Source organism: Bicyclus anynana, chromosome 19 (assembly GCF_947172395.1).
Source record: "Bicyclus anynana chromosome 19, ilBicAnyn1.1, whole genome shotgun sequence".
In the NCBI taxonomy this organism is placed as follows: Eukaryota; Metazoa; Arthropoda; class Insecta; order Lepidoptera; family Nymphalidae; genus Bicyclus; species Bicyclus anynana.
Window position 1 is genome coordinate 14,543,391 of NC_069101.1, and position 16,523 is coordinate 14,559,913.

The window sequence follows — 16,523 nt, forward strand, 5'->3', positions numbered from 1 at the left end:
TAAGTTTAATTTTTTGACTGGCAGCTCCGGTCACAAATGTCAAAATAAAAAATCGGACATTTCAGTTTTCACTTCACATTTTGTCGACAAAAAATATTTTAGCCTAATTTATTAGTGTTTTATACATTGTGTGTTTGTGATTTACTTGCAATAATACTTTCAAATTCGCAAGCTGTGTTAGCAGATACCGGTGAGTCATTCATATAATTTTTAGCATGGTTTTGCAGAATGCCGAAAAGGATCATATTTCGTATAATAAATTCTAGTTCAACCATTTAGTTTCACTTATTTATTCCTAGGATTTTTTCGCTTCCTCTTTATGTATTCTAATTTGGACGTCAAAGTGGTTAGGAGTATTCCGAAACAACGTATTCGTATTGTAATCCAAAGATTCTGATTGGTGTAACTTACTGGCTGCCTAAAAATTGATTTTTTCATGCACTAGTCTTAATTGATTTGTTGACTTCAAACATTGCATCACTTTCACCGTTATTTATATTGATCGAGTTTCATGATTTCTGTTCATACATACATTATATCGATTCATACAAGATGTGTAAAAAAATTGTAATATTGTAATATGCACTTCCTGTAAATTATTAGATTAAAATATTGATCCTTTTACCATATGTAATTATTTAATATCACATTAGAAAATTAGTAAATAATTATTATCATCAGTTGGCTTTGTTAGGCTGTCAATGATAAACACTAAAATTTCAATGATAAGGCAATTTTGTCCTTTCATAAGCACAATGGATTACTAAAGTTTTATATATCATCACTCACCTTAACTCATTGTGTATATCCTAAACAAAGATTTTGTTTGTCCAATCTCTTTGAAATGAAGTTGTATCTTGTACTGGCTGGTGTAGCCAAAGCAATTGCAACTACTGGAGTGGTTTGTGTATGTAGAAGTCTGCAGTTATAAAAATTAACATAAACTATGCAGTTGCAGCTTGAAGCAGTTGATGAAACTGCTTACTGAGCAAATTTAAAATTAGAATGTTTTTTGAATTAAGAATTATACAGTATATTCTTGTACATTGAACACATTTGTCAAGACATTTAATTTGCTCTTCCTTGGGAAGTTGGTGGTGTGATACCCTCTTGTCTTGAAGGTGGTTAAGTCATTTTAGTCAACTGCCTTGTTGATCCAATGGTTAGTCCAAGTGGTTGTGAGTTTAAATCCCTGCCTTGCCTATGAAGTAATGAGTTATTATTTATTCTAAGAAATTTTCAGTTATGATTTAAAGCCTGCAGTTAGGAAAGGTGTTGTTACACCTCCATCACTCGAGAGAGTATTTTAGCAGTCAGCCTTGTCTCTATCATTAATATCTCTATGTAATTATAGTGGTTTTTAATGTATTAAATTATAAAATTATCACCCTAAGCTTGCCAACCCACATTGGACAGTGTAGTGGGTTTACGCTCCATTTAGAGGAAGACCTGTTCCTATAGTGGTCTGTTTAAATAGGCTAATCATTTTAATGAAGTTCAAATTATTCATTATAGAATAAAAGAAGTTATTATGCATAATTAATGCTTATACTATCACCATACTTTCAGCTTCTATAAAATGTTTATTATGTATTTGTATGTCACTTCTTCATATACACAGTAATTTCATTTTGCCATCATGCATTAATTTTTCAACTTTCATTTCAAATGTGTTATTCCAAATGTAGCTAAATATGTTTATAACTACTCTCATAAATGAATTTTATTGTTAAGAACTTTTTCTACTAATTACAGATAGTGTTTGTTAATTGAAGAGAAAATATACAATACTCACATTCCCGTCGTGAGTAAACTCATGTTTCCTGAAGATCTTCCATGAAGTTAATAAAAACATAGTCCTTGTCTATGGTTACACAAATAAAGCTCTGTTCATTATGATTTTTTCATAACAATTACTTAATAATACAAAGGCAAATGTTATAAAAATATATGGTGCTGTTAGGCTATTTTGACATGGTTCTCTAAATGATATATTAAAAAGGGCTCCTGCTACCAACATTTGTCTGTTAAACAAGCTGTCTTAATCGAGCCAAGAGTTGCAGTTTATATTCCTTTTGTGGTGTAGTACCATGGGTCATGGAGATGCAGTGCCAAAAAAAGTTTTTTGTCTCTATTTCACAGTGGCTCTCACCCACAACCTCTTAGAATAAAAACAGCCAGCTCATCATTTTGCACAAAGAATCAGTGTGTCTAATGTAGAAATGCAAACTTATTGCACTGGTAATTCATTCCAAAAATACACACTTTTCGTGGCTTAGTTGTCATATAGCCATCAAAACTTTACTCGTGATTTTTGGTCCTGATGACTTTTTTCCCACATTCATGAGCTACAAAAATGTCTACCCATTAATGTTTTACTATAGTATGAGATCATCATCATCATCATCATATCAGCCGATGAACGTCCACTGCAGGACATAGGCCTTTTGTAAGGACTTCCAAACATCACGATACTGAGCCACCTGCATCCAGCGAATCCCTGCGACTCGCTTGATGTCGTCAGTCCACCTGGTAGGGGGTCGGCCAACACTGCGCTTACTAGTGCGGGGTCGCCATTCTAGCACTTTGGGACCCCAACGTCCATCGGCTCTTCGAACTATGTGCCCCGCCCATTGCCACTTCAGCTTTGCAACTCGTTGAGCTATGTCTGTGACTTTGGTTCTTCTGCGGATCTCCTCATTTCTGATTCGATCACGCAGAGATACTCCTAACATAGCTCGTTCCATCGCCCGCTGTGTGACTCTGAGCCTATAGTATGAGATATGACATGAAAAATATTATCTCGTCTGTTATTTATTTGGGATGATAAATAGATGATAGAAAATGTTCACATTGATTTATTGTAATTGCAATTTTGCAAGGTAATAGGTTACCTTGCAAAATTGTGTCTTTTGTCTTATTGTCTCACTGTGAATATTATTATCTATCATTTATTTCTTATCTATTATATTTTACTTATCTTATAATGAATCCATATATCCCTTGGTCACGCCATCACGCGTGGACGGCTGAACCAATTTCACCATTTTTTTTTGTGTTTGTTTGTTATTGTCAGAAGAAGGTTCTTATGACAGAAAAAAATTTAAAAAAAAAGGGTAGGGTAAGGTAGGGGTAGGGTAGGCTTAGGTGAAAGTTTACATCAAGTTTCAAGTGGATGAAGTAGTGGGCGTCTGCTAGTCACTTATAAATAACAGATGAGAATATATATTTCTAATGCCAGATCTTAGACCATTACAAATTAAAGTTCTTTAATTAAAATATAATGAAGTTTGTTTGCTAAAATTGTTTACTTAATTGACATTTCTCATGAATAATTTATAAAATACAATTCAGTTCATTTAGTGGTGTTTTATTTCGTAGTTAGTGGTATATTATTAAGGTAGTGCTATACTGCCGTAAATCTGAGAGCACATAAGCCACGATTACTAACATTTTATATAATAAATAATTTTAACATTATTATCATCTTTAACCTGCCAACCTGCAATTTAGGAATGTGATGGGCTTAAACATATAAGTAAAGGCCCGGCCTGCCTCCTATAAGGAGGAAGGCCGGGCCTTTACTTTGTAGTGGGCTGTTAAAATAAGCTGATGATGAATGATGAAATGATGATAATGGCAATAATTAAAAAAAGAAGAAATACTTTATTGTACACAAAAATAAATATAAAATCAATAGTTAATTAATTAGTTTTTCATAAATCTTACTAATAAAAAGACATTCTGGCTTTAACTAATTAAGAAAGTGTTTGAAAAATTCAATTTACTGACGTGAAAAACCTTTCTTCTTCAAGTTCTTCATTGCAGTGATTAGGTTTATTATTAAGATTAAGATACTCGATTTTGAGGAGAGAAACCTCCTCCTTTTTTTGAAGTCGGTTAAAAATGTATGACATTCCGATATAAATTAGGCTTCGAACTTTTCAAACGTCCCTAGTATATAATGTTAGGAGCAAACAGGAAAGGCGCCATAATTGGATCTCGCTCCATTTTAAAATTTACCTCGGTCCGGCGCTGACTGTAGGCATAGTTCTGACGCGTTCCTTTCCCCAGTCGCTACCCAAAAGCGCTTACAAAATCAATGCTAAGCGAGTGTTAGCGTCCGTGTCCGCTTGGATATGGATAACATATTTCCCGGACGTATCCGTTATGCTGAGACGTTCGGCTCTTTACTAATGTTCACTTTACATTACTGCCTTATGACCGTACTAGTGGACGATGCGTGGATTTCTGGGATGCGTAGAAACTGAGGCGAACTAATTTAATTTAGTCGCACAGTAAACAACGAAAGATATTTAGACAAATGACCATACTAGTGGAAGATGCGTGGATTTCTGTTTTACACAAAGATTTTATACTATTACATATGTTATAAACGCGTCGAAACTGAGACGAACTAAGTTAATTTAATTTAGTCGCAGAGTAAACAACGAAAGACATTTAGACAAATTACCATACTAGTGGACGATGCGTGAATTTCTGTTTTACATAGATTTTATACTATTAGATATGTTATAAACGCGTCGAAACTGAGACGAACTAAATTAATTTAATTTAGTCGCAGAGTAAACAACGAAAGACATTTAGACAAATGACCATACTAGTGGACGATGAGTGAATTTCTGTTTTACACAAAGATTTTATACTATTAGATATCTTACTAACGCGTCGAAACTGAGGCGAACAAATATGGCTTAATTTAATTTAGTCGCATAGTGAACAACGAAAGATATTTAGAAACATTATAAATATTGTCTATAACGGCGAGTTGTGGGTTCATTCCCCGTGGTCCCTGCCCCGTACTCCCTTCAGTGTCCACGCGGAATTTATTCCGTGGTCCCTTCGAGACAATGCTACCGAATTAAAAATTGTATATATTGTGATCAATGTTCTTCAAAGAAGGAAGGTTCTCGACTTTGATTATTTTATCTTGATTAGATGAGTATTTTTTGTTAGTTTGGTATCTTATAATTGTAATAAAGAATTCATTCGGCTCACTGTCGAACACGAGTTTCCTCTTAGAATGATTATGATAGGGGTTAGGTCTTAATCTACCAAGCTGATCAAATGTGAATTAGCAGAAAAAAAAAAATCTCAGGTATGCAGGTTTCTCCACGATATTTTTCCTTCACCGTTTGAGACACGTGGTATTTAATTACTTAAAATGCACACAACTGATAAGTTGGAGGTGCATGCCCCGGACCGGATTCGAACCCACACCCTCCGGAATCGGAGGCAGAGGTCATATCCACTGGGCTATCATGGCTCTTTTTACTGGGACAAGTAGCATACATATTACAAACTAAGAATGAATATGAAAGTTCGATTTTCAGTAAAGATTAGTATTCAATGTCGCGAAATATTGGCAATGTTGGCTAGTTCACGCTTATTATGCCACTTACACCGCAGGCCGGTCAGCGATGAATAGGAAATTGTGAAAACACGTCGTGTGCATTACACCCGCGGAGGGAGGGACAGGGAGGGGGAGGACGCCCACCGGAGGGCCTCCCTGCGCCCTCCCCGGTTTACGTAATTTAGAAGAGAATGCCCCGCAAAAAGTTATTGTAATTGGCTTCTCAACTCTCTTGACATTCAAACTTGTATTTAAAATATTACTAGCGAGAGAGATTCAATTACTGGCTACTGGAAAACAGATGCTGCTGTCATTGTCAGCCTATTTGACTGCCATTCTACAGAGCCAAGTATTCTGAAGCACTGCCTGAAAACTGAAGTTGAAAGATTTCAGCCTCAGTACACCACAACAGCCTTGGTTGTGTTCCTCGGATGCCCTGTTCTTTTACAGTTTATTTTTTTTTACTACACATTATCTGTGCTTATAATAAATCTGTAGAGACGTCAATTCTGTACATAAAATACATTTCCAAAATAACTATTAAGGGGTGATAAGGATCGATACTGATGCCAAAAATGCAATCAGTAAAATTTTCGTCTGTCTATGTTCGTTATAGAAACAAAAATTACTCGACGAATTTTAACGAAACTTGGTACTATTATTCTTCATACTCCTGGGCAGGTTATAGTATACTTTTCATCACACTACGATCAATAGGAGCAGTGCAGTGAAGGGAAATGTTGGGAAAACGGGAGAAGTTACTCCATTTTACAGCGATACTAGTAAGATCTGGAGGTCTAAGGGCGGACGAAGTCGCGGGCGTCCGCTAGTTTTGTTTTGTAATATAAGTACTTACTCGTAATTTCCACTTTAGTAAGTAATTATGATTGACTGGCAGCTATTGTTAACGCTAACAATCGATGCACATTTATAATTTATTAATATTCAACGTGTTTAAAAATCAATAAACAGACAATTATGGGCAATGCGCTCGCAACGAACGGTGCATTTCGCTTTTTCGCTTCCGCGTTTCCAATATGCATTCCTGAGACGTCTAATCTACTTCCGGCAAGTGTCGGCAATAAAATACTTTTGTCTGTTATTTTAATTTACTTTTAACTCGATGTAAAATGTGTGTTATAATGTACGTTTCTCTCTGTGTCATCATACCTATAGGTTCTCAATTGATAACCTCCTTTTTTGAAGCCGGATATCAAACATACTCGTACATCTGTCTACTGTTAATTTTATAAAGAAGTTTATAACACATTTGCTCGTAAAGTATCTCTTATTTCACCAATTTCAATATCGTAATGCATCTCATTACGCACATGTACCGTAATGTAATGTAAAATGCACATGTGCCGGATTGTAATATAAAATCTTTATCATCCGTCTAAAACAAACGGTACTTTTTTAAATCTTAAGAAAGAATTTTTATGCCAGAAAAGTGCTCATCATTTATGAATAAAATTAACTTTATGAGATAAAATACAATAAATATACATTTAATTCTTTCATTTTGATAATTTTAAAAATAAATTTATAATTAACAGAAACATAAAAATATTAATTTACTTTATGAGTACTGGTACTGTTTTTGGTGCATTTGCCTAAAAAAAACGCTGGTGTGTGCACTTCGCTATCTGTGAAAAAATTACAAGCGTATCAAAATGTTATATAATCTTATATAATAGGCAAAGATGCAAATTTATTTTCAGAAAGTGTGTTTAAAGTGTCTTTTTTCCTCGCAAATGTGTTATAAAACGTCGTATTACATACTTACGTATTTTGATAATTACAACCTCTGCTTCCTTACTATAGCTCTCGCTTTCGGCTCGAGCTTCCAATATCGCCTTTACCGCACTTCTATCATAATGTACTATTATGAGGTTGTAAAAGGTTATTTCTGGATTTACTACAACAATGTTGGAAATTCCTTTACCAATAGAAACCACGTTATTTGTGACTGTCATAGCCATATTTAATCCCCGTAATCCTACGGGAACGAGTGCTACACGAGTAATAATTTACAATAACCCATATATTGTTTATATTAATAATAGTATTATTACTAATATTGTAAATTATATTAATCTTAAGATTAAAATTCACATAATATGTTGGCTTTAAAACTTTTCATCGTCAGTGGTCAAATCACTGGCTCATTAATGATATCGAACAATTAGAGGATTAACGCCTGCGGGTGCATTAATCAATGAGCATGTTTAGACTAGCCCGGCCACTGGCGACCACAGGCATTTGATAATTAATTCTATTCATCGGCCAAATACATTGTGTGGTCATGTACCACAATTCAAACGATAAGATCATATTTGGAATTGATTAACTAAAGTATTATTTTCACTGAATGAAAGAAATGTAATTACGCACCTAACCATCGCGTCAAGGAGTGTCACGAATGTTGGTCGTCCCCCTACTTAGTACTAAGTAGACAAGATTAGACGGGTTGCAAGGAGCCGCTGGTTGCAGGCTGCTCAGGACCGTTGTCTTAGATTTTAGAGGTTCCTAATAATAAATATTTTATTTATTAATAAGAACAAACTACTTTTTAAAATTAATTAATGCAACCTTTCTTAGCCTACATTATTTCACATTTTGTAGGCTGGCACGCTTTTGCAAAATATTTATGCAATATAAACATGCAATATAATATAATAATAAATAATAATATAATATATTATTATTTATTATTAATGCAATATAATATAATAATAAATAATAAGTATAAACTTCTCCGATTTCAACTCTATAAAAATCAAATAAAAAAAAAAATACGCAATCCACAGACAAGAACGCTGCATTTCGTTCCAATTTCAAATTTTTATCAAACCATGTATTCGTATCCACGTAAGATGATTCTATTTACGAATAAAACCTCCTTCGTTTTATAGAGGTCATTATTTTAGTATGATTATACTATTTACGAATTATATCTTTTTCGTTTAATACTAGGCTAGTAGGTACTCGTAACAGACAAATATAAAAAAAACAAAGTTACTTAAGCCCCTAGAGGCTGAAATGCTTGTTTAACCCCGCTGTGGAGTGGTAATATGACGAGTGTTTTTGAGCAAGAGTAGTGAAAAATATATTGTGAATACAAAATAATTATATCAATTAATTATAACGAGTATAGCCATGGAATCGGGCGGACAGAACGTCGAATGCCTATGCCCAGCTGTGGCGTCCTGTGATGATGATGATGATGATGCTAATACCTTTTCCTAGGGTGACGGTTGTTGTGGACGTACACTGTCCTAAGTTTTAGAACTCAGCACATTGTTTACCTGCTCTTGTGAAGCTTGTATAGATAGGTACTCTTCAAGTCTTCGCATAGCAATCTGACACCAATAAGCCTTAGCGAAATAAATTCCCTTCCGATTTCGTGTAGCGAGCACATTCCTTGCCGTCTTAGCTAACCGCTGTTTAGCTAGCATACAGTGAGTTACCCGCGTTGGATACCGTCGCCATGTTTATGGTTAAATATATTTTGTAAACATTTATTATGTATTGTATATTTTACCAGCCCACGCACCGCAATTTGGCCTGCATAGTTACCATTCCCGTAGTAATACGGGGATAAAATATATTCTATGCTATTCAATGCTAGTAATTGGTAAAAGAATTTTTAAAATCCTTGTAGCAGTGAAATCGCAACACAAACACTCTTTTTCTATCGCATTCATTAAGTACGGATTAAGATTTATTAGATTTAAAGGTTATGTTTTAGTTGTGTATTCTAAAACGAATCCCCAACGCAGGTTTAATATTTTATTTAATATTAAGAGACGAAACGTTTAAAACTAATCTATTTTATCTACTCTCGTGCACCTCATCATAGGTAACAATAACACTGAAATTTTTAACCATAAGTTAGAAAAGCCCAGAAAGTTAGGAGTTACTAATAATTTATTAACTTTTTGAATGGTAATAATTTATATCAGTAAATTACATTATTTTAGAAAACCTACCTACTGCTGGGGTTCTTTACCACTCTTATTAGAATCTGCCTTCCGAGCCGGTAGTAAAGTCACTACAAAAAGATAACCTTCATGTTTCTCTAATATGCTTTTAAACTGAATAAAGAATTTAATTTTTTTCTATGTTTATCTATTTAAATTCGACTCCAAATTCATACTAATAGTACAAACCGAAAAATCGCAACTTATGATTCCATCCTGCTGATGAATGAGCCTAGTGAGTGAGTTAGTAAATCTCTATGTGATATTCGATCCGTGAAAGTACCTACCTTATTACCTACCTTTACCGTAATGCTTATTAACTTGTGATAAACGTATGATTGATTTTATTGGCTTTAATCTTAACTCTATCATATTTATTTTAGTCTTAACTGTATGATTGCTTCTCCGTGCTCTTACCCTCGCCATTGTACGGGAGGGTGTGGGGCGCGCGGGAGGGGTAAGAGGGGTGGTAGGGGGGGTGCCGACGTCAGTCCATTGATCGTGTGACGTCACGCTGCAGGAAGCGTGCCCTCGGCTGGGACGCTTTCGGTGACTGTGACAATATACGTTAGTACAAGATGAAAATGTATTTAATATTTTGTTGAAACTAAAATAGATTACGGCAAATACTCTGTCTGAAAGGAAAACTGATTTACTGACCTTTTTATACAATGACTAGCGGACGCCCACGACTTCGTCCGCGTGGAATTTAGTTTTTCACAAATCCCTCGGGAACCATGGATTTTTCCGGGATAAAAAGTAGCCTATGTGTTAATCCATGCTATAATATATCTCAATACCAAATTTCAGCTAATTCAGTTAAGTAGTCGAGGCGTGAAAGAGTAACAAACATTCATATCATTAAAATCATCAGTTTTCGCAAATCTCGGGAAACCATGAATTTTTTCGGGATAAAAAGTAGCCTATGTGTTAATCCAGAGTAAAATCCATTTCCATTCCAAATTTTAGCCAAATCGCTTCAGTAGTAGCGGCGTTAAAGAGTAACAAACATCCGAATATCCTAACATCCACACAAACTTTCGCGTTTATAATATTAGTAGGATAGGATAAGTTATCCCTTGACTGCGATCTCGCCGAATGTTAAGTGGCGTTACAGTCTAAGATGTTGGTGAGCTTACTTGGTTGAGATAAAAGTTTAATCTACCGATACCGTAGACGGTTTCTACGCGGCAACGCTAAATTCAAAATTCATTTATTTCAAGTAGGCTCAGTTTACACTTTTGAAATGTCAGTTTACTATTTGTAAATATTCTACCACCGGTTCAAAAGGCAGGTTCTGCTGAAAAGAACCGGCAACAAACCCAACAGTTGCTCTTTTTAAAAAAATCATACAGTATTATAATTTACAATTGTCGATAGCAACATTACAATTTCTTATAGTTTTACTTCCTGTGTGAAGATAGAAGTTTTACTTCCTGTGTGATGCCAGATGCATTGGCAGGTCCATCACAGTCTTGGGGATCTTGTTATGGAAAAGTACATCCAAATCTACAAAAGATTTTTTTACTCTTTCGACGATACGCATAAATAACTAACTTATGCCCGTGTCTAGTAAGACGTGGGTTTAAAATGTGGGCTAAATCGCACTACCTATATGTTGAAATTGCATTAAATTCAAAATAGTTTTTCGAATCCAAGTCCTTAGGGTAGGCAGTGAAATTGTACATATATGAAGTGCATGCCAGGTTATTACAGAGAGCTGGTTTCTAGCTCAGCTAAATCCCGAAAGACATTGCAGTGTTCAAAATAAACGAGCAACTGTTTCTACGTCAGTAAACTGTCTAGTTTTGCTGGCTGCGAATGTAGCTAAATGTATTGTGAATTGTACAGCTGGGTTGTGAACTACAAATAACTCTAATTTAAAACAGATCTCTATCTTTGAGGACATTCAAAAATCCCATTTTTGTATAGTATACGGCAAAGAAGATAATGTGAAAATTAATAAATAGTCAAAAATATCGTAGGAGGCACAAAATACTAATACCTACTCGTAGGTAATGGCTAAAGAGCCTGATTTAAATAGTTACTCGTCGGCCATTGACGGTCAATTATTCTCACGTTTCTGCAGCGCAAACAGCAGCGAAGACGTTTCATAAGTGGAGCCGTAATGCACGCAGTGACCAATATACGATCAGTTATAGTTAGAGTGTTGAGTTCATAGTTAGTCGTGGGTACTGCAGAAACGTGAGAATAGTTGATCGTCAATGGCGTGCTTTACTAACTTAAAAACCTCGCTTTTATGAACGACGAAGAAAGATAGATAACTGAATATTCATACTTATTCGTAAATATCTTGTAAAGAATTTTATTTTAAATTTTGACGTTTATATAAGAAATTATTGTTATTATATTGCGAATAGCCGAAGTTTGCCGAACACTGAGCTACTTTCCGGTATCCGACCGGATAAACCGGATACTGGAGCCGGATATCCGTTTGATTATTACTTTCCATCGTGATTTTATGAAAGTGCAAATCACAGTTCGGTTATGTATATTTGTAAAATAATAAGAAAACAACTATGATATTGTGGGCATGTATTTTTTACACTATTAAGCCTTGCCTTACCTACTCGACTTGATAACTATATATTCACATTGTAAGTGGTAAGGAAAACGGATGCTGAAAGAGCATTCTATAACTTCGCAATACATCGTTATAATCCTGAATTCCACATCACTATTATGACTTCATAGACAACGAAACAGTCGATTCAGTAACCTTAAAAGTATTTAAATTATTTGCCTTGAAAACCGTGATTCAAATAGCGTAGAGAGGACAAAAACAATGATCTAATTCCGTGTTTTGTTTGGGGCTAACACAGTTTTTGCTAGCCGTTCAAAAGTAGGAAATAGTTATGATAATAAACTATCACTCACTGTTATAAAGTAACAGTACTGTAAATTGTGAGTTCAAATTATACAAAAAATATAAAAGAACATCTAAAAACTTGGCAATTGTACTACCACTATACGATATACTACTATACGATATACTATACTATATTACTGTACGATACTACTAAGGTACTAAATTTACTGCGTATAAGTTTACCAAGACATTTTACAGACGAATAAAAAGTCATCAATTCAAATTAAAACTAAATTGTATTTAAAAACGAAATATATTTAATAAAATGAAAAACACTTCGTCATCAACCCATATTCGGCTCACTGCTGAGCTCAAGTCTCCTCTCAGAATGAGAGGGATTAGGCCAATAGTCCACCACGCTGGCCCAATGCGGATTGGCAGACTTCACACACGCAGAGAATTAAGATAATTATCTGGTATGCAGGTTTCCTCACGATGTTTTCCTTCACCGATTGAGACACGTGATATTTAATTTCTTAAAATGCACACAACTAAAAAGTTGGAGGTGCATGCCCCGGACCGGATTCGAACCCACACCCTCCGGAATCGGAGGCAGAGGTCATATCCACTGGGCTATCACAGCTCTTGTATTGCTCTAATAATTTGTATTTGATATGTACAAAAGCAAAGCATAGTTTTTGTATGTCTGCTTTTCCAAATATGTATGTTCATAATATCAATTTGTATGAAGCTTTTCTATACTTAATATTATAAAGAGGAAAGATTTGACTGTTGGGAAGCTACACTATCTCCGAGTGCTATAGGCTATATTTTATCCCCGTATACCTACGGGTACGGGAACCACGCGGATGAAACCGCGCTGCGTTTGTAAGTGTTATATAAATGCATAGGTTTTGTTATATAGTTTCGAGGTAGTTCGTTCCTTAAATACAAATATTTCGAAAAGTATAATTATATCCCCCACTACGGGGCCAGGCTGGTTTGAAGCCTAGCTTCACCACGATGCTCTAATGCGGGCTTAGCGTGATTGTTATCACATGTTAGTGATAATAAAGACCCTTTAACAAATCTTAGTTATACAGGATGATTCATATTTTACTGGTAGCTGGTATCCGTTATGCTTCAGATTTTCTCGATTGTGTCACAGCGGAAAATGTCCGACGACCCTTTCTAAATTTATACGCGCCTTCCATTTTATACTACCTGCTACGTAAGGACAGGTCTATACTGTATCGTGGCACCGCATGCGCTCAATTACTTTTTAATTCACTTTTATTAATGCTGGTACCTAAGTATAGAATCTTTAAATGTGATTTTCATCTATGCACCTACTTTAAAGATTAAAATAATTTATAACTCTGCACAACTATCAATAACCGATTTTAAATTATCGAAACACGACGATGGACAATACTTGGCGGCAGGAGTACTAAATCCGATAGTACTTCCTCTGGCAAGGACAGCAAGCTGCTATAAAGTCCTGCACGTATCTAACGATGTTTTGTATATCTCGCAAGTGAGAGTTTCAAATTCACCGCTATCTTTCTCATTCTATAGTATCGTGTTAAACAGAGAGAGATAGAGGTAAATTCGACACTCGCAATTGCGAGTTATAAAAATGTCGTTACAGAATAGTCTAGCTGCTCCGACAAAAAACCTTGTCATATTACAACATTTTTTTTATTTTTTTTTTTAATAAAAATGGTAATAAAAAAAAAAAAAAAAAAAATTTTCGCTTCAACATTTTCAATGAGAAAAGCAGTTTCCGTACCACGTATGATTTGTGTAACTCAAAGACAATAGAGGCATCTTGTTGGCCAGTGCAGTGCTACACTAGAACTTTATCATTGAACTTTATTATGGGCTTATCGTAAGCGTTTAAAAAATAAAAAAATCAGCAGCGGTTATTCCCTATCGTGTGCACCCTCCGCAGTGCTCACTGATGAGACTGACGCGCAAGGATAATTCGATAAAAACGCCGCCTCCCGCCTTTAATCCGATATCGAGGACCTGGAATTTTTAATAGCTTTCCGTTTTATATATCGCTTTCATTTTAGAAGCTAAGGTTATTAGATATAATATAACCTAATTGGTTTAGATTGGCATGTGTAGGATTAAGAGCCAAGGACTCCATGTTAGCTTAAGTAAGCTTCCATTCTTTAGATATGTCACCGTAAAATTTTAATTACTTGTGAACCGCAACATACTGCTTACAATTTGACGTGTTATTCGGATTGGAAGGAAGAACTTCCAAATAATGAAAAAAATACCTAATCTAAATTAACCATTGGTTTCAAAACCCCCGGTTCACAATCTTTCGACAGTTAACAATCAAAAAAAAAATCAAAAATCAAAATTTATTTATTGCGAATTCAGGTTACAGTCAGATCTTATTGAAATAAAGACCAAATTCCGCCTTACAGCTTGCAATATCATTATAAAAAACATTATGATTTACAATAATCAATTCACACACTTATTTGTACAGTGATTAATTAATTAGTAGGTACATTGAATATTTTAAAGAATAAACAATCTCGCGAGATAGATTATAATCTAATGGTATTATATTTTACAATGTCAGATACATGACCAATCATCATAAAATGTTGCATTCATGGTAAAAATCGGTGTTTTTTATCGAGAAATAAATAACTACGCGAGCATCAATAGTAAGTATAGATCAAAAAAAGGATAAAGTAAGACAACAATATTGTCAAAAAAACAACAACAACAAATATTGAACAAAAAAAAATTGTGTGCAGTAAGGAACGAAGTTCTTCGTATTCAATGCATTATCAAATAATTTTGCGTCTAAAAAAGCTATATCAACTAAAAATAGTGCAACACATCCTGTGTAGCCATCATAATGTATTTCCAACATGGAGGGATCAAATATTAAAACGGGATCAAAAGTGTGACATAAATAATGGAAACGACATCAAAGCTAGGTGTGTGTTACATTTATTTATGAAGTGCAATACGAGCTGACCCCTGGTTCAGAACTGCCTAATGGTTCCATAAATGGCACGCGGCGACTTCGGGGAGCTTACCTGACGCTTTTGGAATTTGAGATGTTTTTGTTTTGTTTTTACTGAAACTTTTTAATGACGGACATACACGTTTGTCATCAGGATGTAAAATAAAAGTCAGTGTCAAAATTGGCTATTTTTACAGGGTCATATTTCAAGAACTACTGAAGCTATATCTATGAAATTTGGCATATTGCTTTAGTATTAGTATATGATTACGTAGGTTCAATTTTCTCTTCATACTTGTAATGGGCACTGAGCTACATGGGGATCATAAATGGATCAAAACGGTTCGTGTAAATAGTCCACGACATGCACTATGTTGCTGTAACTTGGTCTGTGCACTTAGATACATATTACTAAGATTTAACTGCTTGTAATTTCAAAATTACTCTCTTTTCCCGAGTGCTTATTCTAAGACAAAAAATATGTTTCAAAATTTTTTGACTGTCTGTCTTTTTGTCCGGGCTAACTATGGAACGCTTGATCTGATTTTAAAATAAGTCCAGTAGTTTCGGAGTTTTCAAACAAACAAAAACATATTTCCTCTTTATAATATTGTAGTCTTTAGACTAAAACCTATAGACCCGCCGCACCACATTTTCACTCCAAACGTAAGCCACTTCTGCGACTATGTGAGAGCTAAACTAATTACACTCGCCGATACGCACACAAGCGCGTACTTATCGTAGCGTAGCGATGCGTCAAGGGCTCCCATTTCGGGGCACATAAAACGGCTTACGAATCCTGCGACTATACACTATCTATGTGTTATAAATCCATGATTGTAGTAGATTATATTAATTGTCTATGAAACACGGCTAAAACTCACGTAGTATAAGGTCGGAGTACGCCCGTCTAGTTTCAAACCCATACGGGGCCCTTAGTTATGAGCTGGTTCTGCCAAAGCGGCACTCACGATAGTTTAAACTCTATAATGTAGTAGATCATCTTATTTTCGATGAATATATATACTTCTTTTTCTTCTTAAAAGCGCACGAGAATACACATGCAATGTTTTCCATAAGGAAATGAAGAACAGCTGTTTCCACACATTTGTTAAGAGACGGAGTGAAAGGCTTGTCAAGTGAAGTTATTTTAAAAATAGAACGCATTTTAATTCGTTCCACGTTCGCAGTGCAAGCATACAGCTGGAACAGAAATGTAGGTAAAGTGTGACGTCATAATTTTTTGATACAGACTGTGAACCTAACCACCTAATTAAAGGAATGTTTACATATACTATTACCCTAGTGGATTATTTTCAGTTTTTCGACTGTTTC

General features: G+C 35.0%; 1 protein-coding gene across 1 annotated transcript in view; it reads left to right on the forward strand.

The window, feature by feature from the left end:
* The first annotated feature begins 31 nt into the window (after positions 1-31).
* LOC112044077 (stress-activated protein kinase JNK) overlaps positions 32-16,523 on the forward strand; it is a 116,658-nt gene continuing 100,166 nt past the window's right edge. Inside the window, exon 1 of the mRNA XM_052887239.1 lies at positions 32-190. The gene's annotated coding sequence lies outside the window, so the exon portion shown is untranslated. The remainder of the gene's footprint in view (positions 191-16,523) is intronic.